The sequence below is a fragment of the Nymphalis io genome, chromosome 22 (assembly GCF_905147045.1).
Source record: "Nymphalis io chromosome 22, ilAglIoxx1.1, whole genome shotgun sequence".
NCBI lineage: Eukaryota > Metazoa > Arthropoda > Insecta > Lepidoptera > Nymphalidae > Nymphalis > Nymphalis io.
The window spans coordinates 9,025,541-9,053,066 of NC_065909.1; the positions used below are offsets into that span (position 1 = coordinate 9,025,541).

General features: G+C 31.7%; 1 protein-coding gene across 2 annotated transcripts in view; it reads right to left on the reverse strand.

Annotated features, from left to right (window-relative positions):
• LOC126777147 (uncharacterized) overlaps positions 1-27,142 on the reverse strand; it is a 152,683-nt gene extending 125,541 nt beyond the window's left edge. For both annotated transcript variants that reach the window (XM_050500060.1, XM_050500059.1), the window contains exon 1: positions 26,852-27,142. The gene's annotated coding sequence lies outside the window, so the exon portion shown is untranslated. The remainder of the gene's footprint in view (positions 1-26,851) is intronic.
• Positions 27,143-27,526: the final 384 nt, after the last annotated feature.

Genomic DNA, 27,526 nt, shown 5'->3' on the forward strand with positions numbered 1-27,526 from the left:
GTTTCTTAATACTTAGATCTTTTTTATAAATAAGCATGTATAAGACGTTAAATTTAAAGTATTATGGAAGTCTCCTTAAATCATTACATTCTGTTACAGCAACGTGCTAGTTATACTGCATTTATTTATTGATTAAAATAAACAAGAAACAAAAACATTTACCTACAAAGGCTACACTAACTATAATTTATATACATTATTTTCCTTTAGTGTCACAGGAAGTAACAGCTAATCAGAAATATATGTTAAACATTATTATCATTATGGTCACGAAATTGTGTACAATAAGCGCGGTTAACATTGGGTCAGGCCGATACATCGTCTCGATAATTTTGTCGGATCTACATTTGGTTAAATACACTCACCAAATCTGATTATGACGAACCTACAATTGATAAAAGTGTACGCATAGCACACAGCACTAACAGCAAGAGCCGACAACTGGGCAGCGACGCGACTGTCGCTCCTTACTAAAGTGAAACAGCTCTAAAGGAATCACGGACGGCAGTACAGTTATGAAATAATCCTTAAACACAAGGCGCACATCAAACGCAGAATAGCCAACATGGCGACGATAAAACTTCGTCCATAAAAGCGTATCTCGTAAAATTGTTTATTTTTACAACCCGCCCTATTTCGCGATACGGTATTTTTTAGGGTTCCGTTTATACCATCAAATAAAATATAACCCTCAAGAGCTGACTTCAGTCACAGACATCAGGTCTATATATCTCGGACTACTATATAAATGTGTTATCTAATTGCTATCGATAATAAGCTACCATAAAACTTATAATACAACAAATAAAAAAAGCAAATATTGTCTTTATTGTTTAATAACTCGTAATATGTTTAATATCTTTTAAAAGTTTAGTATTATATAACTTACTTAATTTAGTAAGTTTACATTTAAAAAAGACTAAATAAAATTTAGAGAGTTATGGATCATTTCATAAATCTGTTTTCAGAGCGATAAAAATGACTTCTATCGTCCTAAATAACAATGGAATCATTTGAGCTTGTCCGTGATGTTAACAATGAGAAATAAAAAGTCTAGAAATTGTTGACGTTGAATTATATAGGCCTCTTGCAAAACGTTTTTTGGCAAGATGACCTTGTGGCGTGACGAAAACGAAGACAATGGGTATGAACAGAGAAAAAGCTGTCGCTAGACGAGTTGCAGAGCAAAAAGCGGACTAATATACAAACTTTTCAAAAGACAAAATAATATACTCTTCATTTAGTTCTGTTTTTTAGATATAAAAGTAATAAAAGCAAGTAAACTTCCTTAAGCGAGAATAATATTTGAATTTAAAAAAAAGGTAAAATAGTATTTGAAAAATTGTTAGGTAAGTTTAAAGTTAAAACAAGACTAAATTTTAAAGCCATGTTTAGAAAATTCTGCAACATTCGAATAATTCGATCATTCGCAAATTCGGTAGAGATTTCCCAATTTCTAATTACTTCTGGTTATGGTTCGTGCCGCAGAATCAATTTTAATTAAAATGCGCGAAACAGCAGCGGATTCCGCTTGTATCGATACAAAATACATAACCACGATTCAATTTTATACTCTGACCCAAATTTCAACTGCCGCAACCAAAACTACGCAGGCTCAATGTGATTGCTTATTGATTTATTTTAGACATTGTTTTAACTGATGCGAATTTTGTTCAGCCGTTTTAACTTTTCATTTGTTATTCGAAATTTAAATTTTATTAAAGAAAAAACTTCATCATCGTACTCGTAGCTAATGGCTTGAAATAGCTGGGCTACATTTCATAGCAGATCCATAAAAAAGAAATATAACTCGGAAAACGATTTCGCAATCATCTTGGTTCGCAAAAATTATAATGAACGTGGAATATTATTTTCCGTCGCCATGACAGGAAATCTCACATTTGTATCCGAGATTTTAATATATATTAGATATATTAGTAACTAACGACCGTGGAGATATGTGCACGATTAATAGTCAATGACTTTTTTGTGAGGAAATATACGGATTCACAATAGGATCCCAGAAAGAAAACAAAAATCCTGTTTGTAAATTTAAAAAAAAAAACAAGAATTTTGGGTATAAAAGGATGTTGAGCGATATCTTGGGATTGAAACGATCGTCTTCTGTCTATTTCTTTCTTGTATTGAGAATTGCGAACAATTACAAAATACAATACCGACAAAAAAACCGCAGAGGTTATTTCGCAAGTTCTTCTCAGGTCAGGGTATTTACATTTCTTAACTATCGATACTTATGTTTAATGCTTCTGCGTTGAAAATAAATAAATAAAATATTAATAGAAAATTAAATATAGTTTGATATGAAAAAAAAACGATTTATAACTGTAATATATAAAAATCGCTTCTAACACGTAGCACTTAACACCGTTTACGCGGTACCATGTGGGCTTCTGATGTACAACCCACTTTCTCCATTATTTTCGCAATCATCCATGGTGTAAATTGTTCACGCCTACTCTACAGTTTCGAAATCCATTTAAAAGGAAACACTACAATCAGACATCGCGCGGTACGTTTATATATCTTTTGAAATTTACAACCACCTATATTTTTATCAAATTATTATTTAACATTTGCATGTGGATATTATACCATACTGGATATTTTAACATATAGTATAAATAGACTAAGGTACCGACACACAACTACAACAGTTAGTCCATGTAACGATACTAAGTTTGCGTGCAAATCTTCTAATTAGCACGTCCGATGGCCGTTTCAGTACCAATTATGACGGACTGTATAATGAAAATTGTCATGAACAAATGGGCGTGGCTCGGCCGTCGTGACCAATTATACCTCACGGTCAAAAGTTCAATGACGGACGAAATGTTACGATAAATTTATCGAAATTAACACCTTTATGTAACTCAAATATTCTCGACATGAGCTGGACGTATGACGTAACCACAATTTATATTTCTTTTTTTTTTTGCCAGATACATCAACAGAACCAATATTTTTACTTCCATTTAACAGCAATATAATCTCCGTAAGAGATTTTACATGTAAATATATTACACTTGGTAATATATATTGGCTTTGGGTAGAACGTGAGTTGCCACGCCCATCTTACAATATAAAAAAACGTTTTCCAACTATTAATTGCGCACAACCGCGATCCGAAGATACTGTCAATTTATTGATAATATAAACCACTGCTGTTGCACTTTAGGTATGAGTAGTTGGAGAAGCCGATGCGTTATGTGATAAGATTATTTTTAACGAATACAAGAAATGCTTCGATCGATAAAAATAACTAATATTCCTATTTAGTCCTCCAAATAAGCGTACAGCTTGTGTTAGGAGTGGGAACGACAATAGCCCAAAGGATCAGGATCGAACCTGCGACTTTTACATCGCTATTACTATTGCGCTATTGAGACATTATTAAAGAAGTAATATTGATAATCAGAAGGACAGCGAGAGAACGCATGATGGTATGTGATCATTGTTTATAACTTTTAGAAAAAAAATCACGATATTGAATTTAGACTGAAAATATTTTGAAATTTGAATCAAATAAAAGCAAAAAATATAAAGTCAATGTCTGCCATCTTTCAAAATTTGTTGATACAATTAAAAATTTTTTTTCAATTTTTTGTTGGTATTTTTTTTAAATCAAATCATTGGTATGTACCAACCGTCATAATCATTAGAGAGACAATACAATAACCTTGCGATTTCAGTTGTATTATTAGTATTATATTAACCATGAACTTTCAATTTCATGTTGTAACTTGTAAAACAAAAATACCAATTTTCTAAACTCTAGCAAACGATGTCAAGATAATTTATGTGTAAAATGGCGGTTCCAATTTAATAATACTAATCAAAGTATTTAAATAAAAACTAAGTGACACGGAAACAGTACAGATGTTTTATTAAAATTACAAGTTATGCATTTACATAAATCAGGGCTGCGCTACAAAAAAAATATATAAACGGAAAACTTCGTGAGGAAGCCTACATGTGTCGGATGAAATTTTGCAAGATGTCGTTTGAGCAGCGTGGTGAAATAAGCTACAAACCGTCTCCTAAAAAGGAAAGGAGGTATTTGACCAGCTGTAGGAAAACGACAAGCCACCAGACTTTATTATCATTGTACCTCGCAAATACTGTCTGTATGGAATATAACATCTTGTATCGCTTGGTTCTCACTTCGTTGCGTAAGGATTGGTTAAGATTACTGTTGATATGGGTAAATGGTAATTTTACCAAGTCTCTTGTCCTTTGCGCGAATCTCCTAAACAATTACGAGTATTCCACCATAGTCGTAGATATAAACCTTTCCAATTAGTGTAACAAACTAATAACAACACCTAAGGGGCCTCCTAATTCATAGAACGTAATCGCGTCCATTTGTCATTATTATCAACTGTCAAACATGGAACATATTAAGTATATATATAAATGTGACAGTCATCTTCGTACACGAATATGGCGAATTAATCTTAATCTTTAAAATTAATGACATTGTAATAAGAATGAAATCGGAATTCCTTTACAATACTATTTCGTTTATTTCATAATGTTTTAAATTCGTAGATTGTATAAGTAAATATGTATTAGGGAAGAAGACAGCCGAGATGGCCCGATAGATAAAACGGGTATATCTGAACCGAAGAGCGCTTATTTAAATCCGCGCAACCATCTCTGAGATTTCACGCCATTAATTTGTGTCAATCAAAATTAATCTGGTCATCGGCGGTGTAGGGAAACATCGTCATGCGTAGCCACGGAACCGCTTAAGAGCAATTTGGTGGAAATAACTCAAAAGCGTCTCATTAATATTAAAGCCTTGGTATAGCAGTGGGGTATTTTCTCGCGATCACCAATTTTTAGGAAGAATACAAATACAAAACTTAAAATAATAAAAGTCACATTTGCTGGTCCGGGTTAATTATCCACTGCGTTAGTTACTTTAATGATGCTTAATCTCCTCATTGGAGATCAATTAACCCTAATTACCACATCGTCAAGGTTACGCAAACGATTCAACAAATCATTTAAATTATAGGCATCGATGACGAATATATCATCTGATTTTCTTTAAATCATTAGATTCACAAGTAGTATAAAAATCAAAATCCTAGTATACTATATTCATCAGATATTCTACCGCAAAACAGCAATACTTGATATTGTTGTGTTCCGGTTTGAAGGGTGAGTGAGCCAGTGTAATTACAGGCACAAGGGACATAAAATCTTAGTTCCCAAGGTTGGCTATAAGCGATGGTTGACATTTCTTAGAATGCCAATGTCTAAGGGCGTTTGGTGACCACTTACCATCAGGTGGCCCATATGCTCGTCCACCTACCTATTCTATAAAAAAAAAAAAGTAGGCTCTTTCAAGCTATTTTCAATTATCATTTTACATAACTCCATAAATGTAAAGCTGTAATCGGCAAGTAAGTTCAAAAGAGAAGAACAGGCAAAATAAACACAATTACGTTTATATACCTCGCATTTAATTCATCGAATACTAATACCATATAGTTTATATAATCAGCTATCAAATATAATATATATTTGATAGCTGATTATATATATAACATTACAAAAGTATAAGTATTTATAAGAAGCGATGGTTGTCAATCGCGTCATATTTTTCGATATACAAAGTATTGTACGTAATATATCCGAACTATAAATCATTATTTATAAAAAAAATACTCGTAAATCTATCATTAACGTGAAAGGACTATCTCAATAAATATTTGCGACCCCTTACCGAAGACCAATCGTATCATTTATATATTAATACAAATTACGCATAACATTTATTCATAAATTTATCTCTCACCTCTTTTACACTATGATAAGATAAGGCTATAAAATAATTTAAATACATGTTAAAAAATATAATATTATAAGGGTAGGCAATGACACAATTCCTTTTAAATTATTTTTAAAAACAACAACACCAAATTTGCGCTTATCACGTCAATAGTCGAAATTAATTGAGGGTGGAACTGCAAAGCGCTACTACTTATATATACATATATAATTTATTTTACATATATTGTTATACTTTTTGCATGTTTTGTTTTTATAAATAGTTCCTCTTTTTTTGCTTACGTAATTTATCTTTTTTAAGTTTTAATAAAAATAATGTACTATTTTTTTCCTACGCATGTTAAGTTAGCCTATAAGTGAGGTATGCAATTTTTATATTTAAGATTGTACTCTAGAATATGAAAAAAAAATGTATACAGCGTCGGCTTTCTATTTAATAAAATAAATAAAAATATAACTAGCGAATCGTCACGGCTTCCCATGCGTACTTGAGAAGAAAAATGTACGTCGGGAAAGGTGGAACTGTGACATATCCATCGGGCGGATAGTTCAAGAGATCTCGTTGTATTTCGCTTATATATATAAAGATAATGTTATATACTAAAACCTTTTTTGAGACAATCAAGTTAACACGACAAATTCATTATAAAATTTATAATATACAATACCTATATAGATAATTCAAGTTCAACAAAAAGTATGAGATAACGGCGTACTCTACATTAGTTAAGTACGGTCTTGGAGAGCTGAGAGCGAAACTCCGACGATGTAGTCCTCTCAGTCTCAAGTGCAATCCGCCTCCAGATAGGTCGAGAATCTTTTGAGATATTTTTAGACTTAGATGGATGTTTTCGATGTTTTCTGAATCACAACAATTCTAAAATCGGTATCCGACAAATTTGTCGTTGTTTTTAATTTTTTTAATTTAATATTAATATTATAAATGCGATAATCTTTCTATTTTACGCTTTCAAGGCTAAAATCTGAACCGAATTTGATAAAAATTGTTGTGAAGCGAGCTTGAACTCCAAGGACGAACACGGGTGAGCGAAGCCGAGGGCGATATCTATAGTATAAAATAAAACGAGGTATTCCGAATTCAAATACATCTATACAAATATTATAAAGAGGTAAAGTTTGTGAGATTGTAGGGGGTAACCTCTGGACTTACTTAACTGATTTTAAAAATTCTTTTATTTATTTATTTATTTATTTTTACCGATAGAAAGCCACATTATTTGTGAATGTCATAAGTAGTAACCCGAAAAATGAAAAGCCTTTCGTGGTAGTCGGATTTGCAAAGTAAGTCTAAGAAAAAACGGTCGAACGAAAACGTTTCTTAACGATGAGAGATATATGATTGAGTTCTAGAGAATAGTTGTAAAGTTTGATAATGCCTACAAAAAAGTCAGCGACAGCATATGTCTAACTTTAATATTTAAGTCACAAAAAGTAGGTTTTTGTATTAAAAAAATAAGTTAAATCGTAATTTTTATTGGTCATATATTATCAACAATTAAGAAATCTTCCAACGAAATGGGCACGGGTCAGCTAGTGTTTCATAAAATGTTAATCAATTTCTTTTTTTTTTATTATCATTATAGGACGGATGCAGACAGGCAAATGAGTCATCGGGTGTAGTAAGTGAACACGTCACACCCAAAGTCATTATGCCCTTTAAGGAATATTCATCACAAGAAATAATATTACAGCGCTAAAAAGTGGTTACTATAAGAAATAAGAGGTTACATGTGGTTCAAAAACCCTTAAAAAAATATTATAGCGCTTATTATTTTCTTACTATTATAAGATGGATATTCCAGTAGTATCATACGTCAGCTTTTAAATGTCAACATTTTAATACAAAGTTTTAAAAAAAATATTTTGCGAGCCATTTCGAACTTCAAACACAGACCGACAATTACGGAATATTTTATAAACAACTTAACCAATACATAACAGTATCTAACCGCTGCTTCGCTGGGCGTATTTTTTTCAATGCACTTGAAAATAGAAAAAAAAAAATAGAAAAAAAAAAACAAATTTTACGTATATTATTATAAATAACAAAATTAATTCGATATACATGTATATATGTAGAACAAGAGCAATTTGAACATGTAATGAACTAGATTGATAATACAAAGATTTAATTTACAAATATTATATAAATTTACTCAACATCATGATTACTTCGAAACTGATAATCGAAACGTAGGAAAAGTTGTGATTATCAATTTCTCTTTTTTATATATAAGACAAATTTCCTTACGCGTGGAGGGAGGCAGGTAGGTAGCCTAGGACATTTTCTGTATTGGAGTAGTTAAGACGTAAAAGCGTGAATACAAACAAATAAACAAAAAAAAACACTTTCGCATTCATAATATTAGTTAGGATAACATGATCACATGGACTCGAATAAATCATATCTAACGTTTAAAACAAAATGATACCTAAAATATTATTACTTCGAGTATAATTTTAACATTATCCAACACACGGAACACGTAACCAGTATAAAGAAACTCCAAATGGAACCCATTACTTCTGTTCGGCTTGAAAAAGTAACGTGGGCGTAACTGTGGACATATTTATTACAATAGACAATGACGTTAAAAATAACCGAGAACATCTCAAGCGAGAGCTTTACATATATACACAAATACTAGAGAACATGATTGATTTTATCATTAGTTTAAATAAGAAAACAATACTATAATGTTATATATAAGGCCTCTGCCTCGAATTTTGCGGGCAGCGGAACGGCGGCGGCGGCGGCGCGGGAGCGGCAGGATCTTACGCGTATAATCAAATGGACCGGCCCTCGAATACAGCGGTGCAGGAGCGGCGCGGGGGCGGGCAACGAGCGGTGCACTCCAGTCAAGTGACCGCCCGCGTTGCGCGTCTGCATTGTAGGTACAGTGTTGTACATTTTTTTTGTGACGTATCAAAATGTCTTCGGACGTGCAAGAGCTAATTATTTCGGCAATCTTTGAGAGGACACCCATATGGAACAGCAAAGATGTGAACCATAAAAATAGGCAATCTTTGAGAGGACACCCATATGGAACAGCAAAGATGTGAATCATAAAAATAGAAGAATAATTAACCAATTATTAGTCGTAGAATTTGTCGGGATTTTGTCTCTGTTCTTCATAATTTCGATAAAACTCGCCATTTATTTTCCTTGCCCTATAGTAGGGATCCACTTCTTCTTTTGCCCACAATAAATCGAGCGTTAGGAATAAATTTGAATCAAAAAGATGTCGCCGTTTTTCAGACATTTCGTTCGCGAATAAAAACAAATATCTCGACAACACAACCACGAACACAACACTACACCGCTATAGTGCCGCGCGATCTGCCCGCTAGTTTGGAGAACAGGTATGCGTTGCCCGCTCCGCTGCCGCGCCGCCGCCGCCGCCGCCCCGCTGCCCGCAAAATTCGAGGCAGAGGCCTAAAATGCTAATTAATTTTAATCAACGTCAAATTTTGTTTCTGTTATATTTATTATCGATATGACAAAACCCTGCTGGTTCACATACTATCGGAGGTAGTATGCGCAAGCGATCTCATGACGTCCCGTGGGTCCTACTATGACGGAGAGCGTAGAGTACAGGTATTTAGTGGGTAGTCCAACACTCGACCAGGATTCCAACATGACAGACAAACCGTTATGGCGGAAGAGACGTATAAATACATACTCGAGCAATAACAAAAGTCTTTATCGAGCTCTCGCGCAACAGAATCATATTTATTTCGGCACTTAAATATGATATTAATTATGTATGATTAAAATTATAACAATTTCAAGAAGAGCAAACAATCGCTTTTATTTAAAATTGATTTTAACAACAATCAGTAAAGAATACGATATTATAACAAAGTGTAATTAAAACTTCTATAATTTTACCCTTTACGCGTAAGCCGTTACTACAAATATCATCGATATAAATATTAAATTTTAATTTACTAATCATATAGTAGGAAAAATTACCTCCATCGTTCACAATAGAAATTAAAGTTACATTTTAAACATTACTTGAAGTTATGATAGACATATTATATTTAATTTAACAATTAATTTTGTATCTATGTTGCAACAAATTGAAAGTGAATATTTAAGGTGAGATTAAGGCTAATTAGCGTCGCAAACTGTATGCAGAGCAAAGCTGACACCCCGCACGTAGCCACAACTAAGTGCAAGAGACAGTTCTGCAATACTAACAACTTGCTTAACGAATTTATTTAGTGCTTGTCCGAAGGCCGAAATCAACCACAATCATTAATAAAAACATACATTAATTAACATTTTTCGAACATTTTTTTTTAATTCTATCTCGTCAGTAGATACCAATCAAAAAAGAAAAAAACATATGAAAAAAAGAAACTGCATATTTATGTACATACATATGTACATAATTAAATTGGAAAATCAAAAGTTGTGATCTTCGATCGATAATAAAACAATAGTTTTATTTTATAAAACAGAACGAAAACAGTTTACGTAATGTTTATAACATAATTACGAAAAATAATCAATAAATACGTTGTTCATTTGCCACACAGAATTTATCATAATTAATATAAAGCGTTTTCTGTAAAAAAAAAAAAAACAATTTAAACTGCAGTTTGGACCATAAGTTTTATATTTGGAATTTCGACGGCATCTTTGATACTAAATTAATTAATTGATATTCGATTTTAAATGTCTACTAATAAAATCTTAAGATAGAAAAGATATAAAACGAAAGAGCGATTATTACTCGTGTAACCTTGAATAAGTAGATTATTTTATGTTCGTGACAATTTCAAACGATTTATCGTAATACGACACAACTAATGATTTCCGCAGTAATATTTAACATAATTCATAAAAATATATTTAAATAAACATTCATTATCTCATTCGCCGGCGCCGTAAATTCGGGCTTATATTTTTTATCGAGAGAACTATTTGACAATCGCTGATATATCGATTGCAAATTTTAGAATATACATTCGAGATTGTAATCAAAATCTAATAAAATCGACGTTATTCAATCGATTAAAAAAATCGTCCCGTCTAGCGAGTCACCCTTCGGTCGTCTCAACCGATATCGTAAGTTTTATGGTTTTTTTTTTGTTTCTAAATGGATGGTCTATATTGTTTATTAGAAACACTTCTTACCTATCTGCAAGTATCAACATTAATAGTAAAGTACTTGATCAGGGTTTACTGGGACACAGATGTCGCGAATTGATCTTTTGAATCGGAGATAAAAAAAAACAATCGAATGCATATTTATAAATTCAATATGTTGAACACTAATACCTCTTAATAACAATTAAGGTTTTATATCGACTCGAGTATGTGTGTGTCTACGTTAAAATCAAAGTTCGGTCTATACGTACAAATATGCAGTATTTATACGTCTTCCACGTTTGCACTTCAGCCTCCGATTGACTATTTTTTTACGTGTACAAAATTATTACGTAGGAAGGTACGTAGGTAGTAGGGGTCTTCGTTGTACATACTTAAATTATTATTAATTCCTTTAAAATAGTTATAATTATCACATGCACTTGACAAATAAGTATAAAACATATATATATTTATATATAAATGTGTGCGTACTGGTTTGTATATACACTGCATACACGTAGCGAGTAAAGGGAGGCGGCAAATACTGTGATCTCGTGTTCAAAGCGAATCTCATTAACGAGTAAACGGAAATGCCAATCAAACCAATTTTCCTTTCTATATAACCGTTTTTGATACTGCATAAAGTCATATGTAACATATAAAATATAATTTTTGTGCTTTATTTAAGTATGATTTGGTCAAAGTCGAATTCATCTAATGAGGTACCTACGTCATTACACGTATTTACGACTTACCGAGGAGACCAGGACCCCCTACCGAGGAGACCAGGACCAGGACCGAAGGCTCGTGAGGCGAATAACATCTGCGCCGAATAATTCATAATAATTCATGGCGACCACGACCGCTCTGACAAAAGTGTCACGACGAAGAAGAAGAAGAAGAATTTAAGTATGATATTTAGTCGTTTTATAATATTAATTAGAAACTAGCACCGACTCACATAATAAAATAGCCGACAAGAAACTCAATAGTTACTATTCTTAGACTGACCATATTTACATGCATTAATTAATCGGCCGAAATTAATGGTCGAAATACGACTGCAATTCATTGCTTATAAATAAAAATGAGACTTGACATTCATATGAGTGTGTATATTATTTTTCGAGTCATTTAAAAAAATACGAAAGCTAGGAAAAATTTAATTAAACTACGCAAAACCTAGTCAATATTGCCATAAAAAAACGCAAGGAAATATTAAAAAAAGACATTTGACCTTTTAGTTTGGACAAAACTCTTTATAATATTCCATATTAACAGTACGAGTAAAAATACTAACATCTTACTTATAAACGTTGCTCAATATACAATTCTATTTAAATTTCTGCATAAACTTTTACTATTTCATTGCTTAAACTCCTTCCCATGCTCAATATATTTAAAAAGGGGTATAATTTTTTATTTTTACATATTTATGTATAATATTTTTTTTTAAATATATAAGCTAGCGCTCGACTGTTATCACACCTGATGGTAAATGATAATACAGTCCAAGATGGAGCGCGCTTGCCTACATGTATATATATATATATATATATATATATATATATATATATATATATATGTGTGTGTGTATATATATATATATGTATATTTTTCTAATCATCTATTTACTTTTGTATATAAAATGCCGTTTATGAGTCATATGGTTACTAACCTACAGTCCGACACGTCTGAATGAATACTAAAACCGGTTACATCATTGAAGTTCGGAGCTATAAAACTAGCTTATTTCATATAAATATTCATTAAATCATTTAATATTTTTAAAACCAACCTGTTTAAAAATTAATGTCGACATTAGCATAGGATGTACATATTTACGAGGGATCGAATAGCGAATAGCAAATGTTAAATGTGAAGTCTGGATTAAATATATTCTAGGAATGTTCTAGAGAAGTAAATAATATGAACTTTAAAAACGTGAAGCAATAGTTGTTTCTCTCGGAACCACGCATGATTAAATTAAATGTCTACTATCTGTTCGGCTCACTGTCTCTTCAACCGAGTGGTTGCAACATGTCATTCTATCCTTAATAAACAACCAACGAATTCTATACTAAATAACTTTCTATAAAAAATTTAAAGACATTATTGCAATTTTTTTACGATGTTATTTGAATGTTAAATATTGTATTGTTATTATTAAATAATTATAATGATTTGGGAGACAAAATTCTTAAAACGCTTACTGGTAAATAAATAAATTAATAATTAATTTAAAAAAATGGTTCATTTATTTTCATACAGCATACAGAAATTTTATTGTATATGATTTATGAAGAGTAACTAATAAGTTTCTTGTCGGCTCTTAGTAGAATCAACATAACGAGCCGATGATAGGTAACATTTAATCTTATAAAATGATATTATTGAAAGGTGTTTGAATAAAGTAATTTTGACTTTGAACAGCGTATATTTAGATTATTTTATTAATATTTTTTTTTAAAAAGCTCTCCATAACGACACATCCTTTTATAAGAAGAAGTATTGGTATTTTTTTAATTATTTTAGTGCACAAAAAGTAAAACGTCGTAGTTAAGTATTTAGTAAGCTAAGTACGAACGGACAAGCGAATAGATATATATACATATATCATTATACCCTGAAATCACTATTGCGAAATGGGGGCGGGTAACTTTATATAATGATATATAAATATACACAGCGATGTTAGCCGCTGAATCAATGGCCCGCAGCGGATCCACAGCGCTTAATCCTTCAGTGTCGACGTTTGATGGATCGTTCCATTCGCAATATTAACTGTACACCGGGGTCCGCTTGTATATAGAATAGTAATGGAACCATAGAAGTTTACGTGTAGCTTATAAACGGTTAAATGATCAAACGTTTCAGTAAAATTGTTCAATATTGTATTTTAACCTTACTAATAAAGGTTGCATAGGCGGATTACAGTTAAAACTGTTCTCTTTTTCTATCAACAGCAATTTAACATGCTAAAGAAGAAGTCAAACATCGTGTATAACATTATAACATTTATAAAAAAGGAAATTCGTAAATAACATGCGTAGGTATTTTGTTATATTTCGTTGAATCTCGCAATTCAGTTCTTTTCTTAACGAGCAAAAGCTTTTTTTAAAGAGTTATTAACATTTTCTTTTATTATTAGATACGAAAGTAGCTCATCAGCCACGGATCGAAAACGAGCCTTCAACCTTTACCTTGCCACTCTTACACGCCCACACAAGCTTAACTTTTAGTTTGAAGGGGAAAAAAAAGATATATTTATTAGTAATACGTAAAAATTACTACAATTGTTACCACTATTGTAAATACGTACTTTGTCATTGCAAAATATAGATAAGAATAGATCCTTTAAATCCCCTGTAGGTAGTGGACCTTAAGGGGACAACAACTGTTTGTATAAACGTATAATTGACTGCCTAATAATCCGGATCCGGATGTTCTGGGTAAGATTCGAATAATTGCGTTCTCTCTAAACAACGTTCACTGGTGGTAGGGCTTTGTGCAAGCTCGTCTGGGTAGGTACCACCCACTCATCAGATATTCTACCGCGAAACAGCAGTACTTGATATTGTTGTGTTCCGGTTTGAAGGGTGAGTGAGCCAGTGTAATTACAGGCACAAGGGATATAAAATCTTAGTTCCCAAGGTTGGTGGCGCATTGGATATGTAAGCGATGGTTGACATTTCTTACAATGCCAATGTCTAAGGGCGTTGGTGAACACTTACTACCAGGTGGTCCATATGCTCGTCCGCTTTCCTGTTCTATAAAAAAAAAACTCAGTATGTTATATAATTAAATCTAGCTAAGTGGGTGAGGTATCTTACTCGTGCCGTATTGATCTCATCGCATGCAAGATTTAAGAATGTGGACATATTTCTTTTTAATAATATCTCCTGCACAAATGGCTAGACTATGTGGTTAGTTGTCCTGACCAAAATTCAAGGTCAGATATACATTATATTAAAACTCGTATATTATAAGTTATAACATAATGATGTAATTTCAGTTATGTTGTATCATTATCATAAGTAAAATAAATTTGTCTCTATGAAACGAGTTTGTTTTCATTACATTTAATATTTTATTTATATTCTAGTAGTAGGATACTGTTGAGTATGCCATTTATCCATCACGGCCATCTGATCCCAAACTAAGCAGAACTCGTACTATGGAAACCAGACAACTGATATACTACATATACTACTTTTGTTTTGTAAATACATACTTATATAGATAATTACACCCAGACTCAGGACAATCAGACATGTTCATGCACACAAACGTCTGTCCTGGGTGGGAATCGAACCAGCCTTCGGCGTGAAAGGCAAATATACTACCAACCACGCCAACCGGCTCGTCTTGTTTTGTAGTTCTATTATAACATTATTCATTCGCCTGGCTTCACTGTAAAATTAATTAAGTATAAAATGTATATTTTCAAACTACGATATCACTGAAATTGTACGTCCAAATAAAGTATTTTTTTTTCATATGAAAATTTGTTTATATAAAAAGAGAACATCGAGTAAATTATTTTAGTAGATATTTATTTTGATAAGTACACAAAACAGTGTTGGAAATAATTCAAGCTAATTAACTTAAACATAGTATGGTTACTATGATTAGTGTATACTTAAATCGTTATAAATGCAGTTAATGACTTTTTTGTAACTATTTTAAGATCTAAAAACGTATACAGATGTTTTTTGTTTAACTAGCTTTCACCGCGAAAGAACCATAATATTTTTTTATTCTGACATTGGCCTAATTAAATATATATCCTTATTTAACATATATAATTTAACATATATAAGTTTTCGAATTATAATCGTGAATTCAAAGAAAAATGCAAATTCATCCGGAAAAACGTATAAGAAAACAAAATGAAATATAAACAATATAGAAACAAAACTTTAAAAATAAAAATACATACACAGTTCCGAATTAACACAATTGAAGCTAAATAAAATCATTTAAAAAAAATACTAAGATAATAAAATAATATTTTACAAGTGGAATAAAAAAATCTTCTGTTCCTAATAAACGTATTTGGGTTTAACTATAAAACTTGCCTTTTTCAGAATACACATCTGATAACAAAAGCATGCCCAGCCCATTAAGAATTTACAATAAATAGTTAACGACAGGGGTCCATCAAGAATAGCTTATATAGAACCAGGTGTTTCGAAGGCAGGTGAACTGACGCCCCACAATTTACACCCATTGTTCGAAATATCAGAACGTAAATTCGTATTGAGATAGGTTTTAATTATACAAGCGTATCGAATTATTATCGTTTAGAACATTTGCCTACTAGTAATTATATCAATTATTTCCTTTGGTAGTTTTTAATTGTTATCTATATTAATATTATAAAGCTCAGGTGTTTATTTGTTTGAACGCGTTAATTAAAGTATCAACCAGTTCGATTTAAAAAAAAATGTATTTGATAGTCAAACAATTGAGATATGATATCCACCTTATTAAAGGTTTACATATTTCTTTTATAAATTAACGAAATCAAATATTCCCTATTCTACAAAGTCAATGTGTTATTATTTAAATACTTAATTACTTTTATGCTAGTACTTAAGGCAACATTTTAATAACATTTCTTTGATTAAATTATCTCCGAGGATAAATACATTTCATTAAAGAAATTATTTAGTAATTAGACTTGATAATGTTGAAACTAGATTAATTATCTCGTTCCGACAGAACACGATTACATTTCACGATAAGAGTCTTTTGAAGCCCCTCCTGTATTCAAATCATCCCGCTTTGATGTGGCTAAGATGATATTTAAATATTTTCAATGAAATATTTATTTAATTAATCAAATAGATTCATTTATATGAATTGCAAAATGTATATTTTGAATAATTCAATTCGTATTAAACATCTTTGATATTAAAAATTAAAGTCCTCGAATAGGGGCACCTACTTGGAAACCTTGGAACCTACCGAGACCTTTCGGGTTAGGTAACGTGCGACCTGAACTTTGGAATCGTGATTTGACAGGATTATATTAAAATAAAGCCAACGGAATGGAGATTCTTTCCAGGAGAACCGCCAAGATGCTCAGTTGTTAATATTTTCCACCTAAATAGTTTTTTTTTAATAATAATAAAAATCTTTATTGAAATCGTTTTTATACATCCATTCGTAAATACCCTGGGACCCTAAACTAGAAAGACCCGTGTCTTAATAAAATACAATTTAATTTTGATGAAAATAAACAGACTATCTAAAAGATCTATCACTGCGATTTTTTGTCACTTATCTGTATGATCTATTATCGACTAATGCCTTATTTATTAATGATTTCTAACAAACCGGCACAAATCTAATGTAAAATTATAAACTGACAAGTTTAAATTACTTTAAAAGATTAATAGATATTATTTTTCTCTGATCAAGGCTATCGTGGTATTTTTAGAGACAGTATATTATGTCTCAAGGAAACTCAGAAACATTGACATGTAATGGAATAACTCAAATGAAAGACGAACGATGTAACACGAGAACTTTCATTTGCTCATCATTTTCAGAATTATTGAATCAATATGATAAGTCGATGAATTATGTGCCTAGCGCGAGTTTTTTTTTTTTACAAATTCGATAGCGTCGATGTCAACTGCGATTACGATTACTGTCACCAGACTGTGCATTTTTAATTCCATACAAATCGCAGTTGGCGTAAAAGCTCGCACTCGGCACACAATTGTGAATGTATCGTACATCATCAACGTATTATTAAGCTCATGTAAAATACGCATATTTTTTATTTTCGTATACATACATGCTTGTTTTAAGTATTAATAAACCGTTTTTCTATTAAATCTTTTAATTTTCTTTTGCACACTTACAAACGTTCTTTAGAGCACTTCCTAAGATTGTCTGGTAGAGAATGATTTTAGTATAAAGCCCGCCTTTTGTACGATAGCCGAGATGCCCCAATGGTCTAACACATGAATCAAACCCGGGCATTTAAAGAACCACTGGATTCTCATGTGTCCAATTTGTGTTTATAATTCATCTCGTGCTTGACGGTGAAGGAAAACATCTATAGTACATCTGCATGTGTCTACTTTCACTGAAATTTTGCCACATATGTATTCCACCAACCCGTCTAGGAGTAGCGTAGTGGAATAAGCTCCAAACTTTCTCCTTAAAAAATAGGAGAGAAGGCCGTAATCCAGCAGTGGGATATTCACGGGATGTTACTATTATATTTTACAACAGTACAGACTGTTGTACAATATATAATTTTACTTGTACTGTTATGCAATAAAGTATTTAATAAATAATAGCGATTAATACTCGAAGAAATTCGTTCATCGCATTCCTATTTATTATTTACAGCGTCAAATATTATTGAAATACAACTTTTTTCTTTTTTTTATGCGCCGGGATGGCAAATGACTCTACTCCACCTGTTGGTAAGTGGTAGTAGAGTCCAAACGCGACGACGGCCAGTACAGTCGGGAAGAATGTTCTGTACTAGCCGTCCCCGCCTTGCCGGCCCGCAAGATGCCTCATTCGGAAACAACTGTTGTTTCCGAATCATACCCGAACAGATGATCCGATAATATGAAAAATGAACGCTGACAGGAAAGCATCAACTTAACGAAGTTTAATATATAACAAAAAACTTCACGAATAAAAACTATTATTTTGAAACCCCACAAAACATAAAAACTCTTACTTAAAGGCTCTTTCTTTAAATTCGATTCGTACGTTCTATACAAAATTATTTGATACATTTATTCGGCACGGCACCACGGCCGTCTCCGGTAAGTGGTTAATGCCATCCCCGGCTGCGCAAATATTGGCTCAGCGAACGGGACGGCGCTGTCATGTGTAAACAGTCTAGAATATTTCAGACAACACTTACGTTACTATCTGGGGATACGATGTTGTTTCATAAAGTTTCTGCTGTAGAATTTGTTCAATATAAGCATGAAAAAAGTAAAGAAACCATACATTTATACATATGTAAAATGTAATGTTTTGGCTAATCGTAAGTTATTGTCGTCATCAATGCAAAGCTCAAGGTTTAAGGCTTTAAGGTTAACATTTTGGGTGAGATCTTCGTTTCGTTCTTTAGAAATCAAATTATACTTTATTCTGAACTAATTATACACTGATTGCTGGTAAAATAATTAATTACTCGTATACTACATAGAATAGTCATGAGCACCTATTACATTTTAGCTCAATCGGTTTAATTGTCAAATTCTAACCCCACACCTTTAAGAATGAAATAAAAATACAAGCATAAATAATAAAGGTATAAAGATTATAATAATATATAAAGATTGACAAATTATATCAAAATGAGGCAAAAGTCAGGTCGCGTACGAAGCAGCTCGCTAAGAATACATCGACACTTCTCTGTCGTAATAGGACCTATATAGGTACGACAAACGTGCGTGAATCATGACTGTTAACGTTTCGTTAATCTTTACCACATAATTCAGATTGTCTAATCGTAATGCTAATTACCTGTAAAAAAGGATGAGGAAGTACGCAAATTGATTAAATATCGATTGATATTCATATCAAAATAGGTTCTCCAGCGCGGATTCACCCGCGATAAACGTCTTATAATCTTTCTAAATAAATGAACGTGAACATATATTTTCAAAAAAAAAAAAAAGCCGAGATGGCCCTGTGGTAAGAACGCGTGAATCTTAACCGATGATCGTGGGTTCAAACCCGGGCAAGCACCACTGAATTTTCATGTGCTTAATTTGTGATTATAATTCATCTCGTGCTTTACGGTGAAGGAAAACATCGTGAGGAAACCTGCATGTGTCTAATTTCACTGAAATTCTGCCACATGTGAATTCTACCAACCCGCATTGGAGCAGCGTGGTGGAATAAGCTCCAAACCTTCTCATCAAAAAGAGGAGAGGAGGCCTTTAGCCCAGCAGTGGGACATTCACAGGCTGTTACGGTTACGGAACATATATTTTCAAAGGTTGTGAGATTAATAAAAAAGCAACACATCAGCTTAATAATATTAATATAAAATTTTATACAATTTTAAGCGCGCGTAACTCAGTTTTACTCAATCCGACGTCCAAATTAATCCTCCCTCTCCCCATCGCACCCAAAGAAAACCTCAAACACTTACAAGCCCGACTTAATATAATATTAACAGATCGAAAAACAACATAAAAAATTATATTTTAAATAATGTTTACAATCATATGAAAATCGATTATAGGTGGAATTCTTGAAATACAATTTTAATAAATAAATTTATGACACAATTATTTACATTAAAGCCTTAGGATACCTACAATTACAAAAAGCTACCATACAAATTGTGACCGCGTGGAATGGTGACAAGAATGCTAGCGGCATTTCCTCTATGAATCGCAATCGTGATCAATGAACCAGCCCTGTCACCAGTAGAGGCAATAAGACAAGGTGTTATATTTTGCCAAGCCGTTATTATGTAGACAGTAATTTAATTAGCTACGAACCGTTTAAATACCAATCAGCGGTTCCTTAACTATGAACCCATGGATCACTGAATATTTTTATTTGGCATTTCTATTTAAGCTAAATGAAGAAATAAAATGCTCAGTATTTTGAGATGAAAGTAAAAGACTTGGATTAATTAACTCTCGTAAATATTAAAATGCATTTTCGAGGAAGTTATCTGGTCATATATCGCATTTCATTCGATAATTTGACATCATAAATAAAAAAAATTATTGGGCATTAGCACGATGAATAATACTGACTTTCCAATGGAACACTAGGGTTAGTAGTAGGGTTCCAATAACGCTGCCCTAAATGGATATTAACTGAGAACCGATTCGGCAATAGATAACATTACACATAGCCAAAATGACGAAAATGGATAAAACATGGCAATCATCTTAACATTGCAGTTTCCAATAATAGACAAGCATTTAACCTTTTTAATAATATAAGTTCAACTTAAAATTTCCCAATAGCTTGTGATGATATAGAACTTTACGTACTAAATAGCAAATCATTGCAAATTTTTTAACAATTACCATCTGCTTTCGGTTATAATCTCATTGAAAATATTAAGTGTAGCATTTGTTTATAGTAAACGATTCTTCTAATAGTATTGTGTTCTTACGCCCTATTAACTTTTCATTTGGCGTTCTTAAGCCTGTTTTTTACATGTAATGCTGTCATCTATCATATTCATATGTTTACCCTTATATACGGTATTCGTATTCGTCTGAAACGTAAGTATCAAGCCAATGTTATTTTCTGTATTACGCCTCGTAGACAACGAACTTTAGGTAATAGTTTTTAATTCAAAGTTAGACTATTTTCGTATAGAACATAAAAACTTTTTAACCATTATTAACGATTAACTACTAATTTTCCATTCGTCTAACACCTATGTAACTTTACTTAGACCGCAGCGTTCGTTTTACTGGTGGTAGAGCTTTGTGCAAGCTCGTCTGGGTAGGTACTACCCACTCATCAGATATTCTACCGCAAAACAGCAGTACTTGGTATTGTTGTATTCCGGTTTGAAGGGTGAGTGAGCCAGTGTAATTACAGGCACAAGGGACATAACATCTTAGTTCCCAAGGTTGGTGGCGCATTGGTTATGTAAGCGATGGTTAACATTTCTTACAATGCCAATGTCTAAGGGCGTTTGGTGACCACTTAGCATCAGGTGGCCCATATGCTCGTCCGCCTTCCTATTCTATAAAAAAAAAATCTGTATTGCATTTAGTAAATCGTATTACTTAAACCTCGTTATTTACACGTCTTTGCAATTTAGTCAAATATTTCGGCAAAACTGACGCTGTTTGAAATATAAATTAAATATAAGTACAATGTTTACTTAATGAATACCAAACACGGGTTAGTTGCTTGCAATTAAGTATTATTTATTCTAAGTAAATTTTGTGTCGTTGACATTACTTAGCAAAATTTAAATATGATTATTTTATTTGTTTTTAAATTGTTAACATTTTTATATGAGTGTAATATTTATTATGTACATATAAAGGTTAAATCAAAGACGTTATTCAACTGCTGGTCATAACTCTGATTCTGAATTGAAGAATATCAAGCATAATTAATAAAATATACTCATATTTAATTAAATAATACATTTAGAAACATTTGTTTGTTACAGTGAGAAGTAATTGCATTGTCAAAAGTGTATTTGACGAATAACTTCGGTTAGGTTAGAATTATATGTAATTTCTGCATCCAAAAGATGACTGACTAGAGCACCTCCTAAACAGGAAAGACTGAAGAACATAATCTGCAACTAATCGTACCATGATAAGTATTACTGAGCTTCGTGGAGGCAAACAAGCAATTTAAACTCGGAAACAATACAACACAGTAAGTACGTCTTCTAGCATATAATAAATTATTCAAACTCGAGTTAATTCTGTAAAATAAGGCCGTACAAGTGACACAAAAGCCGTGTGTAATGTTTACAAACATTTAATATTCAGAGAAGGATCTCAATCACTCGAAGAGTGGCTAATGGATTGGATTTCTGTTTTATCAACATGTCGTGACTCAGATGACAACAGCTACCAATTGACTTAATACTAGATACTTAAACCCTAGGGCTGTCGGAGAACGAACACAATGCTAAAACATTTTTATTTTCTTTGATCTTTTAATCTATATTGCTGCAACAATTTAAGTAAAAAGCTATTAACACAACAAATTAAATTATATACGATTCTTATAATAAGTATGCTTTACTTTTACGTTGTTGCCAGGAGTTTGGTAGTTGACTGTATTAATGTTCTCGCTCCCGTGCCTCAGAAAACATTATCATCGGTCCTGTGCATGAATTATCTACGGTCGAATCGAATTGCCGTGCCTTCGGATTATAAAAGTGCCCTTGGATTTGCGGACACACTTGTGCACTATGTATTTTTATAACATAGGTTAAGCGGAGCGGTAAATGGTCGCCGCCGTCCAAAAACATTGGTGTTGAAAGAAATACTAATCATCCCTTACATCGCCAATGAGCCACCAACTTTGTGTACCGTATGTTACGTCCGTTGTGTCGGTAGTTACATTCGCTCAATCGCCCTTTAAACCAGAATACAACAATACCAAGAATTGCTATTTAGCGGTGAAATATGTGATGGCGTGTCGTACCTGACCAGACGGGCTTGCACAAAGTCTTACCATTAAGTAGTATTATACTGTTGCTGGTCTGTTTCGAATGAACTCGGTGACTAAATCGGTCAGGAGGACATTATCTTTCGTTCTTTGGCTATGTTTTTATTTGCCTATTCGTGTGAAATGGTTTTTAGATATTACTTAAAAAATGAACTGGACATCTACAAACAAATTGATGCCACATCTTAATATCTACCATTTCGAGTATGATGCTCGCACAGATATAGATCGAGCTACAATATTATTTATAAATGTTGATCTAGATTTTTTAATTTATTTAACATGTAATTACGTCATATTGTACAGAGATAGCCTAGTGGTTAGAACGCGTGAATCTTAACCGATGATCGTGGGTTCAAGCCCGGGCAAGCACCACTGATTTTTGCTTATAATTCATCTAGTGCTTAACGGGAACGAAAACATCGTGAGAAAACCTGTGTGTCTAATTTCATTGAAATTCTCCCACACGCTTTGAAGCAGCGTGGTGGAATAAGCTCCAAACCTTCTCCTCAAAAAGGAGAGGAGGCCTTAGCCCAGCACTGGGACATTAACATGCTGTTACTGTACATATTTTCCTTTAAAAATATAAGAATAATAAAAAAATAATAAAAAAAGTATACTTTATTTAATTCTATAAAGACTGATAAGTAGGTCGAACAAAAAAGTAATTGTAACCATAAAAAGTTCCTAAAAATTACTCAAGAACTTTCTCTTCATGTTTCTGATTTTTGAATAAACTGTATAATAAAAAAAACAACATCATACCAGGTCCTCATAATTAACGAATCGATCTTTGTTTTACAAGCAGCGAAATATTAGTATTTTCTATAAATTTTCACGCCATATATGTAACATGCGACATCGAGATTTCATCGTGAGTTCGATCTATTTCTTAAACATAGTAACCAGACACATAAAAGAGTCATAGTGCAGTTTTATAATGATACGAATCAAATTGATAGAGTGAAAATTATTGAATGAAATTGTTAAGTGTAAGATAAGGATTATTATTATATAATATAAATTTATATTGTACACATATATTATAAAGGCTCTTCACATGGATATTAAATAAGCGTATCTAAATCATTCAAACAATGCGGCAAATTATTATCAACTTAGTATCTGAAACTATAATGCATAAATACATTTACAACGTAAATTTCATATGAATTAAGAAAAAAAAGGAATGAAGAAATATTTACGTATGTTATATTTTTACCTTAATATATTACAGTTTACACTAAATCTTGAAAACTGATTTTTATTTTTACATACTCTATGCTTTCGCATATCGTTCATCTGATTGAATTAAAAGTTACTGGAGTATTAACAAAATAAAAAAAGTCACGCGATCGCCGAAAAAAAACAAAAATAATAATTCAATAAGGGCTTTAGCTTTTCCTTATCTATAACAAATATCATGACAATCTAATCAGATATCTGAGCATCCTTGAATGAAAATTGATCAGCTTACTTTCACATTTAATAATAAATAAATGTCATAAAAAATGTAGGCAGTAAGCGGTTGTGTAAGATACATTACCAAAACATAATTATTTATATGCCTGTGCAGACAAATTTATAATTACCTTTTCAAGTATGACATATTTAGTTTAATATATTCATTGGTTACATAATGTGTACTATTAAAGTTTTAAATTAACTTGTAAGCTACCTTGAAAACTTGAAACAAATTTTAACTTTGAAAGATTAATAAAAAAATATGTTTATTATAATTCAATGATAAGTAAATTGATCGATAAATCATAGTGGCACAGATAATAAATATATTTTTATTTTAGATCACTAGTTACTTTCTATCAGATATTATGATTAGGTTTATATATTTAAAGACATAATTTACAATGACTTGAAAATCTCTCACTTTCTTGGAAATACTTGTTATTGAAAGCATTAAAAAAAATTACAGTTACATTGATATACTTGAATTGATAATCTCTGGACACATCGATATTCAGAATATTTCATGAAATAGGAAAAGCGAGAATGAACTTATTTGCATAATTTTAGTTTACATCAACAATAAAAATTGGTGTTGTCAATAAAATCAACTTTGCAAACATATTAAATATTATAGGCATATATAATAAATCTGATTCAAAGTTGTTTTTTTCGGGTTAGAGAACACATATAGAAAAGTTTTAAAAATATATACCATAATATATACGGAGACAGTGCATTTGCATTTGACAAGAGTGAAACCATATGGAGTAGATGGTAAACACTTTACGGTAATACAGCAGTATTTTCAAGGATATATTAAGAAGTTTTTAGAAGAAAAACTCAAGGTAACTGCAAATATTTTCTCTTATGTAAAAAAATTATTTATAAATTTCAAATAAATACTAAATTCTGCAAATTAATAAATAATCATAAGAAGTTAATTATATAAATTTATCTTATATAAAAAATTAAAAAACCTTGTTTTTATTGTATTATTTGTATTCATATATCATTAAACCAAGTTGAAATTTTGTTTAGTTATCGTTGGCAATTGTGTAAAAGTTAATATATGTGCAGCCAGAGTCCTATCACCTACTTGTTTCCACAAAAATTTTAAGAAGCATTGCTATGCATGCTAAGGTTTAGATTTTAATAAAAATAAGTTCACCAAGAAACAGACATTTCCATGGCAAGTGATCAACTTTGTTATTATAACAATCATTATTGTCAATTACAGAATATTGTAATGAAAATTTAAACTTTAAATATAAGTCTTTAACTTATCTCTTTCTACTTCATGTTTGTACTATTTTAATGTTTAATTTAATACTCTTAGTATTTTATACAGACAAAACCTGTTTATTTTCTATTTCATTTTTATAATACACCTACCATTTTCATTGAACTATACATAAATAAGATACTGACATGCCTTGTGCATATCTAAGAGTGTACTGGTATCTTATCTAAATAGTATTTATTTAAAGTCTTAAGAATACAATAAAATTTTACTAAGAATATATAGCATATTGAAAAAGTTAAGTTTAACGTTAAGAATCACTTTTTTACTTATTTGTATTAAATAATTCTATTATGAAACTTCATGATATTTATTAAAATAGAAATAAATTAAGTACTTTACACTTTTACATTTTTTTTTTATTTTACTGTTCTACAATAAACTTTAAATATTAGATTTATGTGCTTATAGTATAAGTATAATTTTAGTTTTGCTTTTTATGTTTTAATCTATTTTAATAAAATGCGTGTAGTTTTCTAAATTCAGGCTAGCTAATTAATACATATATTTGTTGTTGCTAAAAGCTAAGCTAAAGAATAAGTATTTCTGAAACTTAAGAAAAGAGTTGTTGGGATAGATATAGGTATTAAATGCGATGTGATAGGTTTCGGTTCATGTATAAAAAATAAAAACAGACTAATTCTTTAACTTTTTGATTAAAATTATACCGAGCGGCTAATAGATACAAGCTTCGTTCGAGGTTTCGATAAGGTTTTTTTTAACAAAGGGACGCTGGTTTACGAAGTTGTATAGGGGTTACGACGTCCTACTCGGGTCATATCATAAAAACTCGATTGTTGGCAACGTGTGAACCCAACAGCTGTGAGACACGCACGGCCGGCTAGCCGGCGCCAGTTAAGCCACGCCACGAATGATTACCTGATATAGTCAATTAGGTTACCAGCCTAATAAAAGTAAAGGCTTTAGCTATTGTAAAGAATCATTCAAAAATTACTTACATGACAGTAACACCGGTATCATCCAATAACAAGCATAACTACAGCCGAAAAACGACTCACACAGCTTAAATAATAATCACAATTTAACACTGAACATTTTATCTGCCTTCCAACGCAATATTGCACATACGATTTTATTATCATCGATAACTCATAACAAATACCACGAAAACACATACACAAAATAATGTAATATTCGTAGCGTTATTATCACAATATAAACGGGATTAAACCTAACAAGCGCATAACACTTTTCTACTCGTCCTTGCATTCACATAAATTGGCAGCCATCTTGCGTTCATGCGAATTTGTAGATGTTGCCATGTAAAGCCAAAAAAAAATCCCTTCGAGACATAAAAAATATTAAACTTTTTATTCGAAGTTTCTGTAAATTTGGAATAAATAAATACATTTATAAGTTGCAATAAAACACTAAATACTAAAAGTGGATTTTGTGTAAGCTTTTATCATTAAATAAGAGAGAAACTATTTATTTTGAAACTTATGATTGTACAAATTTCCTAAAATTTACTCATTTTTGTACAATGGTAGCCCACAACTATCAAAGACAATTTTGTTTACAATTACAGATTGTATATTACATATGGTTTAAACTATAGTATGCACAGATTACATCAAGATACCAAAGATACAAATATTTATTTATTAAAATAA